This window comes from Numida meleagris, chromosome 4 (assembly GCF_002078875.1).
Source record: "Numida meleagris isolate 19003 breed g44 Domestic line chromosome 4, NumMel1.0, whole genome shotgun sequence".
NCBI classification, from domain to species: Eukaryota; Metazoa; Chordata; class Aves; order Galliformes; family Numididae; genus Numida; species Numida meleagris.
The window spans coordinates 16470067-16491106 of NC_034412.1; the positions used below are offsets into that span (position 1 = coordinate 16470067).

The following is a 21040-nucleotide window of genomic DNA, read 5'->3' on the forward strand; positions in this document are numbered from 1 at the left end:
CCGGCCCCGCCCTGCCCCCGCCCCTCCGCGCCGCGACCGAAGCGGGCAGCGGGGCCGGGAGCGGTGCGGCTCTGGGAGCCTCCGAGCGGCGAAAACGAAGGGAAAAGGAAAAACGTGAGGGCAGACGAGCAAATAAAAAATAAGTAAATAAATAACAAAAAGTCGCGAGGAGCCCCCGCCCTCTCCCGGTGCCACGCAGCGCCCGGGAACCGCGGGCACCGGGCAGAGAGCGGCCCCGCGCCGCGCCACCGCTGGGCAACAGCGCCACCTGGCGGCCGCGCCGAGCGCCCCGGCGGCCCCGCTGCCCCGCGCCGGAGCGCTGCGCGCCAGGGGCCGGGCACCCCCCAGCCCCTCAACCCTCTGCGGTAAACATTGCTTTTTGATTCAAAATACACCTTTCTCTGCTTTAATGTAAGTGAGCTCCGGCAGCGCGCTCTTTGCCTGCCCATAGCACGGCTCTCAAACCCGTCGACGCTAGTGGGGCTCCTCCGGGCCGGGGCTCGGCCGCCTCTGTCCCCCCAGGGCCTGTTAGGGGGCAGCTCCGAGCGGAACGTGGAGAAGAGGGGCACAGCGCCAACCTCGGGGCCCGCACACGGCGAACGCTCGGAGCGCCTGTTGGGGCAGGGGGCTGGAAGAAGCACGGCCGTGCCATTGTTAAACCTTGCGCTTCCTGACTTTAATTATCGACGTGAATTCTTGGCCTAATGAGGAGGAAGAGAAGGAATTGTTCCATTATTATTACACCCTAAAGCAGGCAGCGCTCGGTTCCAGTGATGTGAGCCTCCCCCTTCACATCAGGGCAAATGGTATGGGGCTGCTGGAGTGGCAAAAGCCAGGGTTGTTTGTATTGCAATGCCAGAAACGTCAGTTGTCATAAAATATGACATACTTTGAAACCTCTAAAATATTCCTGGCGTACTGATGCCATCTTAATTTGGTGATTTTTTTCAGATAAAATAAACACTGACAATACAAAATGGGCCTGTAAGTGTAACAACTGAAATGGTCCCAGCTGAACCAAAGCTACTGCACTTTGGCTGTTAGAAGGGTCTGAAAGAAGCCGTGCCAAAACAATTGCCGGCTCCTCACTCAGGGTCCCCTCAGCACGCACAGAGCCCACTCGGCTGTGCCAGCTGCAGCGGCACTCGGGCTGACCCTGCCTGCAGCCCCGAGGACACGCCGGGATCCAGCCCTGGCCGTGCTTGATGGCAGTAGGGTGGCTGATCACAGAAAGATTGCCGTTCCCCCTTCATTTAGCATTTGTTTTCTGTTCATGTTGAAGCACTGGGGAACGCTGTGGTACCCAGACAGCATCCCGCTGGCAGGTGTGGTGTGCTCGCAGCACGGTCCCACAGCGAGCGGCGTTCCTAGCAGGGCTCTGTGTGGCTGAGGAGCGTCACACAGCTCTGTACAAGGAGCTGCTCTGCACCTTGCCCAGCCACAAATGCAGCACGCACAGCCTGGCGCCTTCCTGCCCCAGCGGGCTGCGGAGCTGCTGCACACTGTGCTTTTCTCCCCTTTCTCCCTCTGCCCACCTACTCACACTCGTCCATCTCCTGGATGCTTTTTGCTGTCAGTCAAATGACAGCCTTGGTAGGAAGCTCTGTGTGCTCCGGGCCTCCTGGGGCCCAGCACCATGCTGAGGTGGGGGAAAATCAGGAGGAAAAAGAAGCAGCGGGGGGAGGAAGCACAGATCCCCTTTTAGTATGCAATTCCACAGCCTGCAGGGGAAAATGAACCCGGCTCCTCTGAAAAGCATTTTCCCACAAAAATGTGAGCCATTTACCACTCTCCCACACAGCTTGCACCCGGCCAGCCCCTGCACAGAGGGCACAGCAGCCTAAGGCAGCTGTGCGCCCGCGGCACGGCCCTCCAGGCCCAGCACCCAGCATGGCGGCACAGCCAGCACCGGCACCGCATTGCCCACCATCCCCTCCGGGCTCACCGACCTTTGATGGAGCTGTGAGCATAGCACATCTGCCGATCAGTCCCCTGACCAAACCCCTTGTTAGCTACGTGGGAGCAGCAGCTGATCCCGGGTTTGAGCAGGATGCGGTTCCCAGGTAGTGCTGCTGTTAACCGAAGCTGTTGCAGGAGCACAAAAAGCATCAGGATTCCAGCAAGGAGAGCATCACGGCAGCCCAGCAGTTCTGTTCCAGCTGGGATCGCGGGGAGCTTCGCTGCTGACCTCAATAAGAAAGGGATCAGATCTGTAGCTCATTTGCAAATCCACTCTGCAAAACAAGTGAGCTTTAGGCACTACACCATATTGACACTTCCTTCTCTTAACCGTGACCATCATCACAACAGTTCCCTATTTATTGCAGCCTTTATGCTAATGGCAGGAGCCTTGACGGTGTGCTTCTTCTGACTGGGCGCAAGCCAGGCCTTGGTAATGCAGGGACAGCCATGCGGGACTCTTCCCTTCCCCAGCTCCCACCATCAAGGAGGGCTGGGTGAGCGTCAGTGAGATGCCGCGGGACGTCGGTGCCAAGTGAAGCAGCGGCTGTTACTGCACTGCTCCGTACAGTGCAATCCCGATCTCGTGGTTAGCCTAACATTTGTAGCATGCCACTATCGGGTCCCTGAAAGGAAATTCTGTCACCAAAACCACTGTCCAAACAGGAGTGTTTGTGATACAGTTCATGCTTCCTACCATCAGCAAGCACTGAAGGGCACTGGCAAAATGTAAAACCTGAAAAGCAGCTCAGACCCAGCGAAGAACAAAAGGAAGAAATGCAGCCAGCGCCAAGCGCGGTGCTGCAGCCCCGTCACCCAACAACAGGCCCGACGCAGCAAAGCCGAGCGCCCACCTTGGCCGTGCACGCAGAGCTGGGCTCGCTGTGCTGTCACCCAGCCAGGCCGGGGACAGGCGGCAAGCCGCAGCTTTCCCAAGTCAAAGCGTGACCGGGAATGCCGTGTGTGTAGCTGTGCAGCCCCGCAGGTTGCTTGCAGTGCGAGCAGCGATGTTGGCAACTCAGAGCGGAATGTGTGTGCGTACATTTCATCGAAAGGTTATTTAAAGCTGCGGAGCTTACAGATACCTTAATTATTACAAAATGCTTTTGAGCATCGCAGGCGTTGTGCTGCCGGTGCGCAGCAGCCGTGCTTCTCACTGGCGATCGGCTTCCAGCCGCCCGGGGTGGGCGGGATGGACCGTGGGGCCGCGGGGGGGCACGGCTGGCGGTGGGCAGCGGGGTGCAGCTGGGGGATGGGAGGGCTGCTCCGTCCAGGAGGAAACACGGCGAGCGCGGCAGCCTGCGCCAGAAGTGGCAGGGCAAGCTGTTTGTGGCGGTTTCGGAGGAGCCTTAGTTGAATGAGAAGGGTGAGGCTGAAGTCTAAGCGCGGGGAACTGCAAACTACATCCAGATTTCTTTGGAAGCACACACCCATCTCTGCATCGGGGAAATGATTGAGTCCGACAGACGTTGCTTTCCTCTTTCAAGAATAAGGTCGCAGTTTGGGATTTGTGAGCTACATTCTGGCCTGGTCTAAGGTGAAGTCGAGTGAATTTTCATAGAGATTTAGCTAGGAAATCTGAAGAGGTGGAACTGGGCCCTTCGTGTGGAATAGAATCGATCCAAAATCAATATAAATGTTTTGGATTTGTTTTCCTACAGGAATTTCAGCTTTTCTGCCATTAATTACTGCAGGTATTACTCAAAAAATAATAAACTAAAAAAAGATACAGGATGATTTTTATTTTACTGCGAAATGTTCTGCAGGAATGCCTTTGGATGCACAGATAATTATAGAGCAAAGTCTCTGAACTGTTTTTTTGATAAAATAACCTAAAGAACAGCGTGCCAGAGCTCTGACTCATGGTTGTTCCATGTGTTCGGAGACAGTGATCTTTTCAGAGATTAATTATGCAATGATGGTACCAATCAAACTGTACCAGGGACAGGTTCCCTACGGGGCCCTGAAGATTTCTGGCACTTCCAAAACAGTAAATCCTAATGAGCTCTGAGTGAGCCATGCTCTCTGAGATACTCCACCCAGTCTTACGAACAAAATTTTAGCAACCACATAGAAGGAAACTGTTTCTGTGCTTACGCTAAGGAACAAAACCAGCCCCTCCTTCTTTATTACTGTGTGCCATTTTTTAGTAGCAGGATACAGAAAGATTGGTTTTCTGTCGAATGAAATATAAGACCCTGGTTTTTGTTCTCCTAAGGAGTGGAAAGCATTTGTGCATTTCTTCCGTGAACACAAGAGTGACTGCTGCGCTCCCCAGACAGGAGTGGGATCGAGACTGGGACTCTGTGCCTGGGAGGAGGGCTGTACGCAGCTCCGCACAGCTTTCCTGACAGACTCTAAGTCGCTGTCACAGCAAAACTTTACAAGTTGGCTGGAGATGACTGCCTGCCATGCCCACCTTAAAACAGAGGTGCTGAATAAATATCAGCTCAGAGAGAACCACAGGCAGCCACAGTCTGCCGCTTTGCACCTGCAAAGAGGTACAGCTTCATTCAGGAACGTCTGTAAGGCACTAAAGGACCTTTTATACCTGCTGTCTATGGGCCAACCTGAAAATAATAACGCTGGGCTTATCTCAGTCTGATGCATTGCCTGCATGTCTCTGTCCTTGCTACAGAGAAGCTGCAGGCACCAAAGAATGGCTGTTTACAATCTAAGAAATGATTTGTCACGTTTTAGGGGAACCTCTAGCTGGGGAAAGTGAGTATGTGCATTTGCATGTGTACTAGCTCAGTATTTGTACTGATTTTATTGCAAAATATTGCAAACTCTAGATTAATTTCACACAAAGAAAAATAGACATAGAAATGAAAACCTGCAAGAAGAACAATGGGAAAAAAAAAACCACATTTGATTTTATGTCAAAAAGGTGACAGTTACTGATCTCCTCCGTGCTGCCACTGATCTGAGGACTGTTCAGAGAATAAGGTGAAGTTTTCTGTGCCATCAGCGCTGCCACTGCATTGCCTTGCTTTTCACTTATACCCATCTGCCGGCTCTTGTCACAGACGCAGATATCCTTCTCTGGCCCCTAGCACAGCCAGCTCCCAAGCGCAGTCTCAGGGATGTGAGCACCACGGGGACATTAGAACAAAAGATCTGCATGGGTCTGTGCCTGCACCCTGTGCTACTCAGGCACAAACCTGATCTTAAGAATTCTTCTCATTTATGAGATACAAATTAGCTCCTCTTATTTCAGTACACCACCGGCACCATCAGACAGTTTTCCCTTGGTCGGAAGCACGGTTTGCCAGAGCCCGTTCCCCCCGCTCCCCCAGCAGCACGCAGCTCGTGACAGAGGCAGCCCCAGCCCGCGCCATCCTCCCGCACACGGCAGCAGGAGCGCCTCTGAGTTCTACCTCGGGGCTCCGTGTCCACGAGAAATGACTCACCCGTATTGCTTTACTGAGACACTCTGCTGTCAAACTTTCCAAATACCTACGCAGCCGGTGTTTCCAACAACATTTTTTTCCCAAATATTTTCTCTTGCAGTATCCTGAGGAAAACAGGAAGACTGTTATGTTCGGGGAGAAATGCACAGCTGCTGCAGCCGCTCCTGGCCCAGAGCTGCCACCTTCCCTCGGCGGCCCCCTGCCCACCACCATTACGAATCCTTACCCGCGTTACCACGCTGCCCACAGTTCCTAATGGCGGCTGAAATGAGCAGTGGAAAACTTGCTTAGCGTCCCCAGACAATGGGCTCGATTCTAAGGAGGAGTGTGACTAACCATTTGCCCTGACCCGTTGCGATCCCTTGTCCCCTATTTCAAGGGCTTGCGCGGGACCAGGAAAACAGCCATTTGCAGTGTGTTGGAAACAAAAGCGAAGGATTACCGGTAACATTTTTTATCCATTCCTTATGGAAGCAGAGAAGAATGCTTCTGCACTAAAGGAGCACACATAGTAAAATGTACGGGTTTTCTTTCCTTGATTTCTATGGGGAACTTTCATCAAAATATGTCTTTGGGACAGATCAAAGCACAAGGACAATGCAGATTTGTTTGAGTTTCACCCATGGTTCCAAAGTAACCAAAAATGCCAGCAAGACACTCAAATAAAGAGCTGTAAAAGTAAAACAGATTCCCAGCGGTGACATCTGTTAGTACAAGGATTATTCAAACATCTCTAGAGTTTTCCCCAAAAAATGGCTTCCTACCAAAACCCAACTCAGTCTAATATCCTTCCTTGGCTAAATCTACATACAAACCGTATTTCTATACTTTGTTGGCGCTAAGAAACCCACATGCTTGTCTTGACATGAAAATAAAAAGAGATTCCCAGGGAATTTAAAAATGTATATACTGGGGAACCAGTTTAAACTGACCTTGGCTTAGAGAAATGCATTTTTGTGAAGCCAAGCACAATTGTCAGTGCTTGGTACAATACAAAATACATTTCTGCTGAAAGCAACTTCATTGTTAGATGCAAGATGGTTTCAATCTGTTAAGCTATCCGAGTAGTCAGGTGGTCTATAAAGGGATCGTTTCTGTCTCTTTTGTCACGTATGAATGTGAACGCACATGCAAACATACACAAAACCTGAAGAAACGTGGCCAGGCCCATGGAGGGAAGAAAAATCGAGAAGGACCCATTAGAAACCGTGCTGTAAACAGAAACAGAGGCCATAAAGCTCCTCCAGCACTGTTCCCAGACACGTAATTCTCTACTTTCCTTATACCTCTCAGGTGGCCAATGCAGACCACCTACAAATTCAGTTTTGCTTACAGCATCGTATACAAAGCATGGGCATTAGTCCATTATATTAGTTTAAGAAGCCAGCTCATGCCAGTGGAATTGCAGCAGTAACGATGTGAGACTTAACACTAACAGCTCCACACCCCGCGTGGAAATCCCATGATGGCTTCATTACACCGGGAACTTCCCAGAGCCCATAAAATGGTGAATAAACTTTACCTGAGGATTGCAACAATATTTATGGCATCAAGAATGAATCCATTAGAACCTGATTTTCCCTTTACCTTAGTGCAGTTACTAAGAAATTTAATTTGGTGATGATCTACCAATATATCAATGAAATTAAATATAAAAAGATGGCATATACCCTGATTCCAATACATGATATTTGTGAGTGATAATGATTTTCTCCTTTGATTAAAATTCACTTTAAAACATTCACTAAATAAAGCATCGATGAAAGTGAAGCATCTCCTGAAGAGTCAATCGCTCATACAAAGTTTTCAGAACCAATCACTGTGCCTTAAAAGGCACTATGGGATATTCAGACTAGAACTATCACACATCAAGTTAGCTGGCTGCTTTGTTGCTTGAGCTTTAAATATTAAATACGTGGAAGCACATACGTTGCACATAGGTTGTACAAAGGTTGCTCCAAAAGTAATGTCTCCTATTTATTTCCATGGAAATGACAACAGATATAAAGAGCACAAAAGCACTATTTGAGAGAGCAAATTCTTAGCTACAAAACACTATTTTTCAACAGTTACTCTGTGAACTATGCATTTTTGCCAGCGATGAACAAGAGGGTCACAAGGGTGGATAGCGATAGGACAAAGGGGAATGGTTTTAAACTGAGACAGGGGTGATGTACGTTAGATATTAGGAGGAAGTTTTTCACTCAGAGGGTGGTGACGCACTGGAACAGGTTGCCCAGGGGGGTTGTGGATGCCCCATCCCTGGAAGTATTCAAGACCAGGCTGGACGTGGCTCTGGGCAGCCTGGTCTAGTGGTTGGCGACCCTGCACTCAGCAGGAGGGTTCAAACTCAATGATCTTTGAGGTCCTTTTCAAACCAGGCCATTCTATGATTCTATGAAGAGCCTGCATGCCACGCTCATAAAAACGTGCACCAGGGCAGGTGATCCACTGTCACTGTTACCACTGCTGAAACGCACCACCCACCGCCTCACTGTGCTCGCATCCACTGTTGGGTCTCCATAAATGTTCAGCAACTGTCAATGAATGTCAGCGGGTGCCGTTTTTCTGCACTGAGGAATTCAGTGACACACTTTTGCTTCTTACACACTTCCATGTGAGACACCATTTATCAGACTGCCCCTCTGCTGCCATCTGTCACACGGCAACAAAATGAAACAGAGTATTGGTGGGAAGGTTCAACCCCTACTGCCATATCACAAACATCCACCTCTGATGTTGCAGGCCAATGTCATAAAATAGGAGGCATTACTTTCCGAGCAGCACTCACAAAAGGAGCTTCCCTGTAAAGCCTATGTTCCAAAACACTATGCTATTTAGAAACCCATAAAGATCTATGTGTATCTACCCATCTGCAGCCACATTTATTTTTACATGTTTTTGAGTGCATATCTCTCAGTGTCATAAGGTCTTCATAAATAAATCAACCTACTTAGATCCGCATGCTTTGAATAACAAGTCAGCCACCAAACCAGCAGATGGATACATTTTTAATTAGGTAAGCAGTCAATTCCTTTTGGTTTGAAAACTCTCTTGTTTCTCTTAAAGAGATGGAAAGTAACCAAATAAAATCCAAAATTGCAGTGGGATGGCATAGTGGTTTCATTCTGGATGTAGCTGCAAGTCAGCTCCAAGCCCAGCCCATGTGACAAACTTGAACAAATGCAATATTTTATATCAAGCAAACCTCAAAGTGAAATATTTAAGGATCTTGTAAGAGTATGTTGTAAACAATATGTATTTTTCAACAACACATGTGGTTACTTATGCATCTTCTCACTTGAGCAAGACTCTCTGATCTTAATTCATTTACTGTGTTGCCTTTGCAATCTCTCAAGCAAAATATTTCTAAGCAGCAACTTTTAATTTACATAATCAGACATACTTTCCTGAATAACATGCAAGAAACTCAGAATTAACAACATCTTGTACTGCTTAAATAACCCATGAAAAGAAACTTCAGCAGTTCCAGTTAACTTCTTCCCACAGAAAGGTTTTTGGTGTTGGACGCGGAGCAGAACTCAGCATGACGGATCCATGTCTTATCCGTACCGAGATCCCCGTGTCCCTCTGCACTTCCCTGGCTCGTCCATAGGCAAAGGTGTGCCAGCAGCCCCACGGCTGTGCGTACCCTGACCCCTCTGCTATGCCATTTCTCCAAGAAAAAAGAATTTCAGTGCCTGATATGAGGGTCTTACATTGGTACCAAGGTAACAGATTAAGGTTTTTTGGATCCTTATTCAGTTTTATGTTTACCGAAAGAAAAAAGATATTTTAAAATTCACATTAAAATCCAGACATAAAATCTGATACTTAAAGACCATAGCTTAAAAATAAATGGACCAGACTTAATCTTTGATGTCACTTCCTTGGATTTCATGACACAACACCTGAGAGAAATTTTTTCCATTTTACTTCAGCTCTTTTTCCTTCATATGCTTATGGTAAAAAAATAACCAAGTTTCCCATATGTTAAATAATAAAATCTAGTTCTATCATTTCTTTCTATCCCTTTACAGTTCTTTTCATTTGACTAAATGGAAAATACTATATCTCTAGAACTGACTGGAAAAGAAATAAAGGTCTGACTCTCATCCTACTTTTATAGGGTTTGTGCTGATGTAATTGTGCTGATTTCAAGGAAATTGCTTCAGATTTGTGCCGTTAGTTAGATCAGAGCCGAGACGTGTGTGCACCCTGAAAATACCCAGCTCTGCTAAAAGGTTCAGGATAATTCTCAGAGTTATACATCCCGTAATATAATTGCACTGTGTAAAACAACATTTATTAAAGATCAGATATGAAGTATAAAGATGGCAATTATTTGAAACTTTAGGGTATAATATTTGCCTACTGGTCTACACGGGCCATTATGCTTGAAAACTGTAGTAGTGCAGGAAGTAACATTTCTCTTGTATGTGACTTTATATTCTATTTGAAGTGTAAAATGTAAAATGGAGAATATGAGAAAGGCACGCTGAAGCCAAATTGCATTGTTTAGAAATTCTTTTTAGCTGGCAGTTACTGTCCTGTGCTTCAATTTTCCTTGTGTTGTGTTTGAGATGTTACAGTTCACAATCAAGAGAGAAGGAAAACGCTGCAATTTCACCATCACTGCTGATGAGAAGTCACTTTTTTTAAAAAAGCAAAAATTTCCTGAGGGCAGCGTAGTGGTCAGGGCTCCTGAATTTCTGGTCCCATGTGCCATTCTGCACCCACATCTGCCCCCAGTGCTCAGGACTGAGCTGTCGGATCAGGGCTCCAGAAATGGGGGGACCAGTGAATGAGAAGGGCACCAGGCCCACCGGCAATTTTGGGTGTGGTATTGCTGGGAAAAATGGGATGAAAACGTCCTTGTTAAATTTCAGCTTCACATACACAGTACAATTTCACAATACAAGGAATAACAGTTTGGGCCATTTGCATTCAGATGTGTTTGTGCTGGGATTTGGAGCCTTGCACTTGGAATGCCCTACAGACTTTCAACAGCGCACCACTCAACCTGGGGGAATCAATCCCATTACACAACTGCCACAGTCCTTGCTTTAGCACTCTGTAGAGTTTCTCAGTAGGAGCTGCGCAGCTGGTAGGTCAAGCTTCTTTTTATAGGCAACAGCAGGAAGATAGAGCATTTCTATCGGAATTAAGGGATTTGTGATTTTTATTGACCAGTTTATCAATATTGGCATAAGTTAAAGGAGAACTACGCTTGCTCCGTTTAGCAGAACTTGAGACCAGTGTTCTGAACCACAAGAAGAATGAGAGTAAATTTCAAAACAATGCTTTCTGTGCTTATCCTCAAACTGTTCTAATTTCCCCTACCAGATCTTCTTTTAAGTTAAAGAGTGTAAGAGCTTGAAGAACACAATAATATTGCTTAATTTTGTCTGCCTTTCATTAACATTTATATGAGTTTATGCCATGCCTTTTACTGTTTTCCAGCTGATAAATGTTTTTTTAATATTGTGCACAGATCATTTTGCTTATAATCAAGGAAGGAAAATTAACATCTGAGAGCTTTAGGCAAAAATGTCAGGCGTGAACCAGATGACCACATGAGAGTTGCAGAGTCTCTTTGTGTCCCACATTGGCTGGTATTGTTTTGATGCTGTTGCGCTGGAGCAATGGCACTAACGTAATTATGAGATCAAGCAACATCTGGTGGATTTGGCACCCAGTTCACAATTGATTGTTAGTTCGGGTCAAAGGATGAATGCGCCTTAAGTGCACGTTAGGGTGCGCAATCATAAAGCTTGCATTAGGGAGGAAGGAGGACTAGCAGCATTCTTGCGTTTCATCACCCAACAAAATTGATGGCCCACAAAAAAGCAGTGGCACAGCACACAAAAGTGATGATGCCAGAGAGACTGACGCGCCGCAGGTGGTATTTGACATCTTCTGGCTGTGGGCTGTTGTGCGTTGTGATTTATGTCACCGTAATGATTGATTACTTTCAGATCATTCCCATTCTACCATATCTCTGAGAATTTCCCTCTTCTTCAAACATCTTTTTGTTCCACGAGCCCTAGGCTGCAGATGGCATCAACCCACGCACCTCCATTGTTTGAAGCCTACAAGAACTCCACCATTCTTTGGAGGAATGCTCCTAGTTGAGTAGCTAGTGTCCAATTAAGTCCTGAAACTATGACTGTGGGCACTTTAACCTTTTTATCCCCTTGCTCTTTTAGGCATCTCATTGTGTGCAACAGCTACAATTCAACAATGCCTAAAAAAGTCATCAAGAAAGAAAATCAGGAGATACATTTTTCAGGTTATGGGAAAGAACTTCATGTGATGGCTACAGCTGCATCTGTCACACCTCCATAAGGGTTCTTCTGATCATGTTTCACAAAATGAATTATCATCTCTGGCATGCGGTATTACAGCAGACTCTGGGTAAAGGCAACAGGCTAAATCTTCTGCATGCTAGAGAGCCAAAAATGCCTCTGGGATGCTTATGCAAATCATCTGCTTCTCTGATATCTCAACCATTCTGTGTGACATATAAAATATCAATGACTCAATATTCATATGATGGGAACAAGAAGAATTCAGGGCTTGTATCAAGATAAAACTGATTTTTTTTTAATCTATTTTTCATTTTGGTAGACCTAACATGACACAGTATCCAGGGAATTACTACAGTGGATGCTGAATATCTTAACTTCTTCAAATCACAATCAACTACAACAAATTTTATTAGTTTCTATTTTCTTCTTCCTTAGGAAACACCACCACCAGGCATATTTGCTGCTCATTTAGTCACTGACAGCAAGAAGCCCAAAAGGACTCACATTTTGCTGCATTTTACTACAGCTAACCCTCTGGCTCTCCACATTGCTTCAGTTTCCACAAAAGGCTTTTTCTGTTTCACAGGACCTCTCTGTGAACGTGCAGTACTACTGCCCAGAGCTCACTAGAGCTTTGTGCGCCCTCTCTTTCCTTTCTGAAAGTTCTGGGGGATGCAAACAGATATACCACACGCCCCAAGATCCTGCCCACTGCACGTTCCTCAAATACTGTTGAACACTGCTCAGAAGCAATGCAAAAAAATGCAAGAAAAAGGTTTGTTGTCTTCCCACAAAGCATGTACTGATTTGGTTCTTGGGTAGGATACAACAACATAACAGGTTTTGTTTACCAACAATATCCGTTCTGAGAAAGGCAGAGGAGTAGGATCTGGTGAGGATTCGAGAAGCAGGGCAGACTGAGGCCTATCAGTGCTGCCCACCTGCCCCACAGTGAGCTATCAAGGGTGATGGGATTCCTGTCTAACAAGCCTCCAGTGAGTGTCACCTTCCTCATGCATGTGCCAGGGCGGTGTCTCTGGCATGGGCATCAAATCCAGTGGGAGCACTGCTTGGCGGGCTCTGGGAGGCCTGGCAATGCCAACAGACCACCCAGAGTACTGACACTGTGCCCACAAAAAGAACGTGGCTGGAGAAAAATGACATGAGAACTATAGGTCAGCCTGTGCTGGCTGAAACTAAAACTCAGTGACCTACTTCTTAAAAATAAAAGGATCTTTAACTGCATTCCGTGATATTTACATGGATAGAGTTAATTTCTCATTTCCAGTACTGCTCACCTCTTTCTTTGTTTAATTTTTGCATGGGTAGCTGGAGATGCAAGATATTTATCAATGGCTTCAAGCCTGGATCTGTTCTCAGGCTGAAGATTAGACACACTGATCAGGCTTTTTCTTTTTTTTTTTTTTTTTTAATATAACTGTCTGAGGAGTTCCCGTGGAAGCAGTTTATGTAAGTGGGTCACAAAGAATGAAAGCTGTCCTTGGGCAGCCTTTGAACAAGCACAGATATGTTTTCCTCCTTATTTCTTTTTCAGAGGAATGGAAAACATAAGTCCCCTTTTGTAAGCAGTATTTTATTTCTAACATGCTCTACAATTCTGCAGAAGTCATGAGCAGCACTGAATGTAATTCAAATAGTCCTTGATATACACACTCTGGGCCTGATTCCCACTTAAACTGAGCTTTGCATGGTCTTTACACACACCCTAAAACTCTTTCAGTGCTGGAATCACAAGGAAGGCTCTAGTCCTAAAGAGGAGGCGGACCAAAATATTTTTTAAATGCCATGTCCAGCTTACTTCATTGCTCAGCAATTGTGAATTGGATTTTCAGAGACAAAGCTATGTCTTTCAGCATTACTTAAGGCCAAGTGTCAAAATTTCAAAAACTATGGTAGTAGGTAGAGACTCACAGGTAATTAATGCCCTTTTTCTCTCTGCTGCACAAACTACATACATGCTCTTCTTGGTCCTGTTTTAATGAAAATCAAGAGTATGGCTCTTATTCAGCCAAGCACTTAAGCTTAAGTATTCACTATAAAAGCACCTCTCTTGACTTCCTCGGGATTATTCGTGTGCCTGTCTTTGGCATTTAAGTACTTAGTTGAACCAGAGCCCATAACATTATCTAATGAAAATAACTAAATATATTAGACACATACCAAATTTGCAATCACTATTCCTGTTGAGTCCATTTTGTCGAATGGATCCCATTTATAGAATAAAACGAGACAGGAGTTTCTATTGTTATATCATCTGAATCAAAATAAAGAGACTGAGGATCTCCAAATACAGAACTGCAGAAGAGCTGAAATTGGAAGAGATCTGTGGAGCTCATCCTGACCAATGCTCCAGCTCCAGCAGGGACACCTACAGTGGGCTGCCCAGAAACATGGGCATACTTGTTATTTCAAAAGGATTTGTGAATATGGTTGAGACCATTAAGCCAAATATATATATATATATGTATAAAATTCATTTTTGAGTGAGTTTACTGATTCCATATAGCATGGAAGCCCAAGCCAAAGCTTGCAGGGGGACAGAAATAATAGTACACATCTCAGTATTAACTGCCCCCTGTCTCTGATCTGACAGAACCTGGTGATCTTAAGGTGATAAATTGTAACTCATCCTGGACTAAAGACTTAACAGTGCTCTGTCTGTGAAGTAATATCTCCTGCAAAAGTACAAAATCTTGTCTCAATTGAATCTCTACATCTCTGTTTCAGAAAGACCACAGGGACATGATGGAAGATAGAACTGGGTCTGTTGTGCTAACAAGAATAGAAGAATCTGTGCAACTTCTCATCCAAGTAAGCTCTTTTTGCCTGGTGAAAATGATATGTTTTTAAATATATTATTATACCATAAAAATTCTACAGTACTTGCAAAATGCTCGCGCGCAGCAGAATTAGCCTATACCTGATCAGTCTAAACCAGACAAAACAACGACACAAAAACCATATGAATCTCTGTGCTAAACCCAGTCCCAGTAGCGTTTCTGAGAAAATAAGCACTGGCAGCAGGCTCAGCATAAACGCTTTCCTCTTCTTCCCCTTTTCCAAGAGGAAACAAGACTGACATGTGGACCTGTGTCTGAATCTCTGGTTCGTGCCGATAGAAAGAGACCTATAAAAATAATAAACACTCTCAAATCTCCTTGGGTTTCCACACTCTGCCCATGCCGGAGATAGCCATGGAGAAGGCACACCTTCTGGAACACAGCAGACTGACCAGCATCCAGAGTGTGTTCTCAGGAAAAGAACAAATCTAGACTGGTTCCACTGGAAATCAATCAATATTCTGTTATATGTGACCAGGTTAAAGCTTGTGAAATCTTTTCCTGGGAAGAACCAGCATTTTGCAATTTCAGTTCAGTCACTGTAGCTTTCTTCGTGTACTCTCCTAGACAACTTATTTATTTATTCAATTTATAGGGACTTTCTGTGGGCATGTGTGCGCAATAGCCATAAAAATCGCAGATACATTCGCAATCTGACAGAACAGCGTTAGGGAAAAGAAATTCTTCATGTTCTGTACAATTCCTCTATGCATTAAGTTACTTTAACAGGAGCAGTTGTTTTTTTCCAGCTGCACCTGTAACACAGTCACTGCATTTAACCTTGGAAATGTCTGCCTGAGAGCTACACATTTCCCAAGGATAAAGAACTGCGTCTGTGGCTTCTTCCCTACCCAAATCAGAACCTCTTTATGATCAAACATTGGGAGGTTTTTCTGAGCTACTTCGATGGCTGCCACCCTGCCCTGGGTCAGTCAACACCGCGCAACGATGCAGTAGCGGCAGGCTTTCCTCTTTTCCCCCTCCACTCCAGAACAAATGTCCTTTCCTCACTTTGTGGAGCATTCGATTTCCCACAGAATGGTTCATTTCTGCAGAATTCTCCAGGCACACAAAACATTCTGTTCTGGTGAGCTCTGCACGTCTTATTCATGGTAATTATGCTCACATCTTTGATCTCAGATGAGATCTCTTGTGCATATTTTGTTCTATTTACGTCTTTGATCTTGTTACTTGTTTTTTCCCCCCCTTTTTTTTTCTGTCGTCTGTCTTTTCATTTGAAAGACATTCATCCTACATCACTTTAAAGACAAAAGGTGAAACACTAGCGCATGCATCCCAAGTAACCTCGCAGCACACAGTAGTACTGAGCAATTTTTTGAACAGAGTGCATCTGGCTTTTGTCTTCCAGTTCAAATGAGCACAGCACATCATGGTGCTAATGTCAGGAATGCACCTAGGCAGCCGAAAGTGATATGTGGTACTGAGAAGAGTATATTAAAAAAAAAAAGCCCAGTTATTGTGATGACTGCAGTGACAGCAGATTACCCTGGAAGAGAGGAGACGCGGGACCCACTAGTGTGCATGACAAAATCTGTTCTCCATGGCAACAGGCGAGTGGCGGGGGGAGAGACTGCAGGCAGCTCCCATTGCAGGCAGAACCCACTGCAAGCAGCTCCCATTGCAGGCAGAACCCACTGCAAGCAGCTCCCATTGCAGGCAGCAACCACTGCAAGCAGTTCCCATTCCAGGCAGCTCCCACTGCAGGCAGCACCCACTGCAGGCAGCCCAACCCAGCCAGGCTTTGTAGCTGTGCCAGTGATGGAAAGCCTCAGCCTCTAAAGTGCCCTTACAGTAGACTTGTCCCACAGCAAGCATTTACAAATAAATTGAAAGAAGAAAGAAATCTTTGTGACTGCTCAGTGCTGGTATGATGAACACCAACAGCAAGACAGCTGCTGTGCCTGGCCGCTGCCAGCCCACGCAGCGCTGGCTCCAGTACTCAGCATGTGCCAGCTCCAGTACTTGAAGCCAATGGGATATGGATTTATGGTTGAGATAAAAATGTAATACTGTTTTGCTAAAGCTGGTTCTTCACAAGGCATCAAAGCAGAACAGAGAAGTAAAATTTCCAAGGCTCAGAAATCACTGTAGTAAGATGACCTAAATTTATTATAGCGTTTCATGGGAATTAAGCTGAAAAACCACATGGATCTTCAATTATGAGGAAAACAAGTATGGATAGGCAAAAGCTACCTAAAACAAGTGTCTCTAACCCCAAATTCAGTCAAAACTCACTTCTTTACTGTGAAGCAATTGGCATTTATCATTCCTCTCCACTGCGTTGGCTGGGCTAAAACCACAGAGGCCTGACAGAGCCAATCTAAGTGACAGAAACATGACAAGTATGCTCTGCTCTCCTTTATCACCTCGCAGACAAAATCTTACATCAATAATAAATACAGAATCGCCACAGGAGGCTACAGGGCTGGTTAAGGATGAATGTCAGTTTCCACCTGGGAATTTATATAGATTAATCAACACTTTTGAGCCAGAATTTCTCAGGCTACAGAAAATATGTGGATGAGGGGCAAAAGAGTTCACTGAAAAAGTTTGTGAACTCCAGAGTTTAACTACGAAATCTTAATACAATTCTCCAGCAGTCGCATGTGTCCATTGCATGCTCTGTTACTGAAAAGCTCATAAATCCCTGCTTGGTTTCCCTTGAAGCACACAAAGTAAAGCTACGGTAACAAAGCTACAAGTACCATAGTCTCTGCCATGTACATGTAATTAATCTCTCTGAGATCTCAATTACCTCTGTACTTGTCCTGTCAGGAAAGTGGAGTTATTATCTCAGCGGGAAATAGTGTCACATCGCTTACTGTGTGCAGGTTCCTCTCCATGTGACTAATCCTTCACCCATGCTATAGAAGTGCAGGTCTCGGTTGTCAAAAGCCCTGTGAAAACAGCAGGCAGAGAGTGCAGCTCCCAGGTCAGCCCTAATCTGACACAGGTGGCACAGAAATACGAGCAAAATCTGCTCCCCAGCTTTTTACTTATGTCTAAGCAGAAAAAAAAGATAGATCTTCTTCATTAACAGGTAAAGATGGAGGACAAAAATCCGTAAGGATGGACAGAAGATGACACTACTATTAGAATATTACAGTTTTGAAAGACAGAAGGCAGAAGCTTTGAGTAATTTCCGTCTCTATTTGACTGCCTCAATTCCAGCAGCATAGAGTGAGCATGTTTGCTTTGTGCTGGAACTCATCCTGTCCTCCGCAGAAGCAGGACTCCCGTTTCCTCTTGCCATCCAAACATGCCTCAGAAATCTCCCTTTCTTACCGAAGATGAGCACTTCCAGGCTACTCTCATTTGATCTGAAGCGGAACCTGTGAGTGCTTTGCAACCACTACCTTTCTGCTGGCAGGATCCCTCCCCTTGCTACTGCCATGCCTCCTCATCCTAAGCTTCAAGTTGTGCAGCAATTATATCACCCGCTATTTTGAAGATGTGCAGACATCTCAGGTCTTTTGTAGCCTAACACAATACTCAGTGGGAAAATCCCTTATTTTAAAATTCAAGATAAACGAAAAGAAGCCTCTGTGTGAGTAATGCCATTTATAAGATAATCTATGCATGGGAGCTTGTAAATCTTTGTTTGATTTAAAATTACAAATTAAATAGAACAAAGAGGTTTAAATTCTCCCAAATGTGTTTCCACAATGCCAGTAATATGGGTAACACTATCACCTTTCAGAAACTATTGCATATTCTCACTCACTGCTTGATCAGAGAGGTTTCCCCAAATCCATCCTCTAGTCCCCCTTTAATCACTAAACCGTTAAAAATAAACTGGAAAAAAGAGGAACTCGGGAGGTTTAAACTGAGACCCCTGTCCCAAGGCAGGACTCCACTGCTGACGGACATCTGCTAACCTTAGGGAGTTGTGCATCGTGCCAGCACAGCGCTACGTGAACACTGCTGCCGTTCCCTCTTCCCTGCCCATGTGCTGGGTTCAGCTTCCCACATCCATCCTCCATCCCACATTTCCTCTCCCAGCCGGATGGGGCAAGGCACCTCTCAGCTCCATTTGGGGCACCTATAGAAAACACACATTATATAACCATATATATATGTTCGTTTGCTTTCCATTGTGAGTGTGTGTGTGTGTGTGTGCGTGTGCGTGTGCGCGCGCGCACGCACGGAACAACATGTTCTTCAATTTGAACATATTTTAACTTTTAACCACTGTTTCTGCTCAGGGAATACTCAGATTACTCTTACAAATCAAAATATCTGCCTGTATAATATAGATGAATCTATCATCTACCTTCATCTATATATGTTATATCCATGTGTAGAACACTCATAACTTGCAAGTAACTCAACCTTTGCCATTACAGGCTGACAGAGATTACCAAGAAGCTGAACCCATCCAAGAGAAGGAGACAATTAAAGGGAAGGAGCGATATTTTTTGTCTCCTCAGGAAGAGTTGTGGTCATTTCAGACAGGATGAAGAGTTCAATCTCCTCAATACCAAATTTTGTGATTTTTGCAAAAATATTCAGTCAAAACATTTTGGCTGCAGCAAAAGGGGTTAACAACTGTTAATGCCTTTCAACGACAAAGATTTACATCTCATCATTTCTTCACTCTGAGAATTTCATGTCTTAGAAAAGTATCTTAATTTCAGATTGAATACAACGGTTCAGCACTATAATTACCCCCCTCTTCCTTCTCTTCTGGAAATAAAATTCATAATTCTTCCTGTCATTTTTACATATTATACTCGTGTCTTCAGTATTTTTAAAGTTTCTTTTTTTTTTTAAGGTAGTTACTGGTGGTATAATAAAAGAGAGAAAATTAATTTCCTGTAGTTTGAATCAAAGTGCTCCGGTGTCTCGGGATGCAATGTTATAGCAAAACTGCAAAGTTAATGGAATATTAAAATCTGTCAGTTGAGCTTCTCAGGGAAAAATAGTTCCTCATCTGAGGACTGAGTGCACGGTGGTGAAGGGGCTATGTAAATCACCAATTAACCGCATGGAATTAGAATGCAAGAGGACCTGTCCTTTGTGCTTACGGAAATGAGAGCTGTACCACAACAAGCAAAAGCTCCTTCTAATTTTGAGGTAAATAACAATTACCGACTCCTTTTAAATATCATATGGCAATAACGGTGCTCAAAACACAAACAGTTTTCCTGGAGTGATTAAAATGTCGAAGGCATCACAGCGAGTCCCTGAGCTCCTTGACAGCTGTCATTGCTATTGAACACAACTATAACAGCCAGAGAGAGCTTTATTGGTACACTGCTCCGTGCCCCACAAAGGCGGGCTTGCCGCGTCACGCAGGCATCTGCTGCCCCAGTTTGGGGCTTTATTCCATCCCCTCGGATGGGGCTGGTGACTTGGTGCCATGTGCAATTTCTCCCTCTTCATCAATACCATTTGGTGAGGTTTGTGCCACCCGGGCTCGAAGGTTTTGTTTCCAGGAAAATGAGCAAGGAAAATACATTTTTGTCAAGTATAATGGTCTCTTTCTGCTCCAGTCATGTGCAACAACAGAGCCGAGCAGTTTTCAATAGGGAGTAGTGTGACTTTAGTGTTTAAATATAAATGCACGGCGTTTTTATGAGGAGTGCTGTGCTCTTCCAATTTACATCTTTTTTATGGCAGGAAGAGGGAAAAGCTTCCCACAACGAGCAGCAGCCTCAGCGAGGGCAGTGCAGCCGGCCCCGTGTCTGGCTGTGCCCAGCTGCACAGCACCAGGCCCGGCCAAGCACCACTCCCTCCTCATCTCCCCACAGCCACGTCCCCACGGCCTCTCCAGCGGCCTTGGGCAGGGGAGGCAGTTATAAGGCTGCCTCTTCCTCTCCCCCAACAGCTCCTCTGCATGTGGAGAACCATGGGGCTGCAGGGAGGGACCACAGAAAGAACCCCAGGCACATGATGCCAGGAAGCAGAGGGAGGGAGGCCAGGATGAGCTCCAGGACTATGCTGCACTGAGTGCTCTGCCTGGGGCAGAGGTGACAGAGCCCAGTGTGCCAGAACCTTGTGGATGTTTGTGCTGGATGTTCCTGGAATGACAGCCAGTGGCAGGTGGATCTTTCCTCTGCTAACAGCTGCCCTCAGTGGAAAATGGACAACCAGCAAACAGCAGTGTCAGCCGCCAAGACAAGGTGACTACTGCAAACAAAAATATTGCAGTATCCTAGAGATGTATACATCTTTGAGCGCTGAAAGCAGCTAATAGCAACCTTACTTATACAGACCTAATAACCCAAAAAGAAATCTTAAAAACAGCATGATTCAAGCAGACATAAAAGTCATTTTTTACTCTCTCAGTCCAGATAATGCACTTCTCAAATCTCTTTGCACAAAGCAATAAGCAATTCTCTTTTCTGAAGAAATCATTGCCTGAACAACGTATTTAAGTTGCAGAATTATGATGTCTTTTCAGTGTTCTGCACCTTTAAATCTGTCAGACTACTACTATCCATTTTGGACTTATTGTGCTCATTCGTGTGTG

General features: G+C 45.2%; 1 protein-coding gene across 3 annotated transcripts in view; it reads right to left on the reverse strand.

Moving 5' to 3' along the window:
• EPHA4 (EPH receptor A4) overlaps nt 1-21040 on the reverse strand; it is a 251216-nt gene that overhangs the window by 93761 nt on the left and 136415 nt on the right. The window lies entirely within an intron of this gene.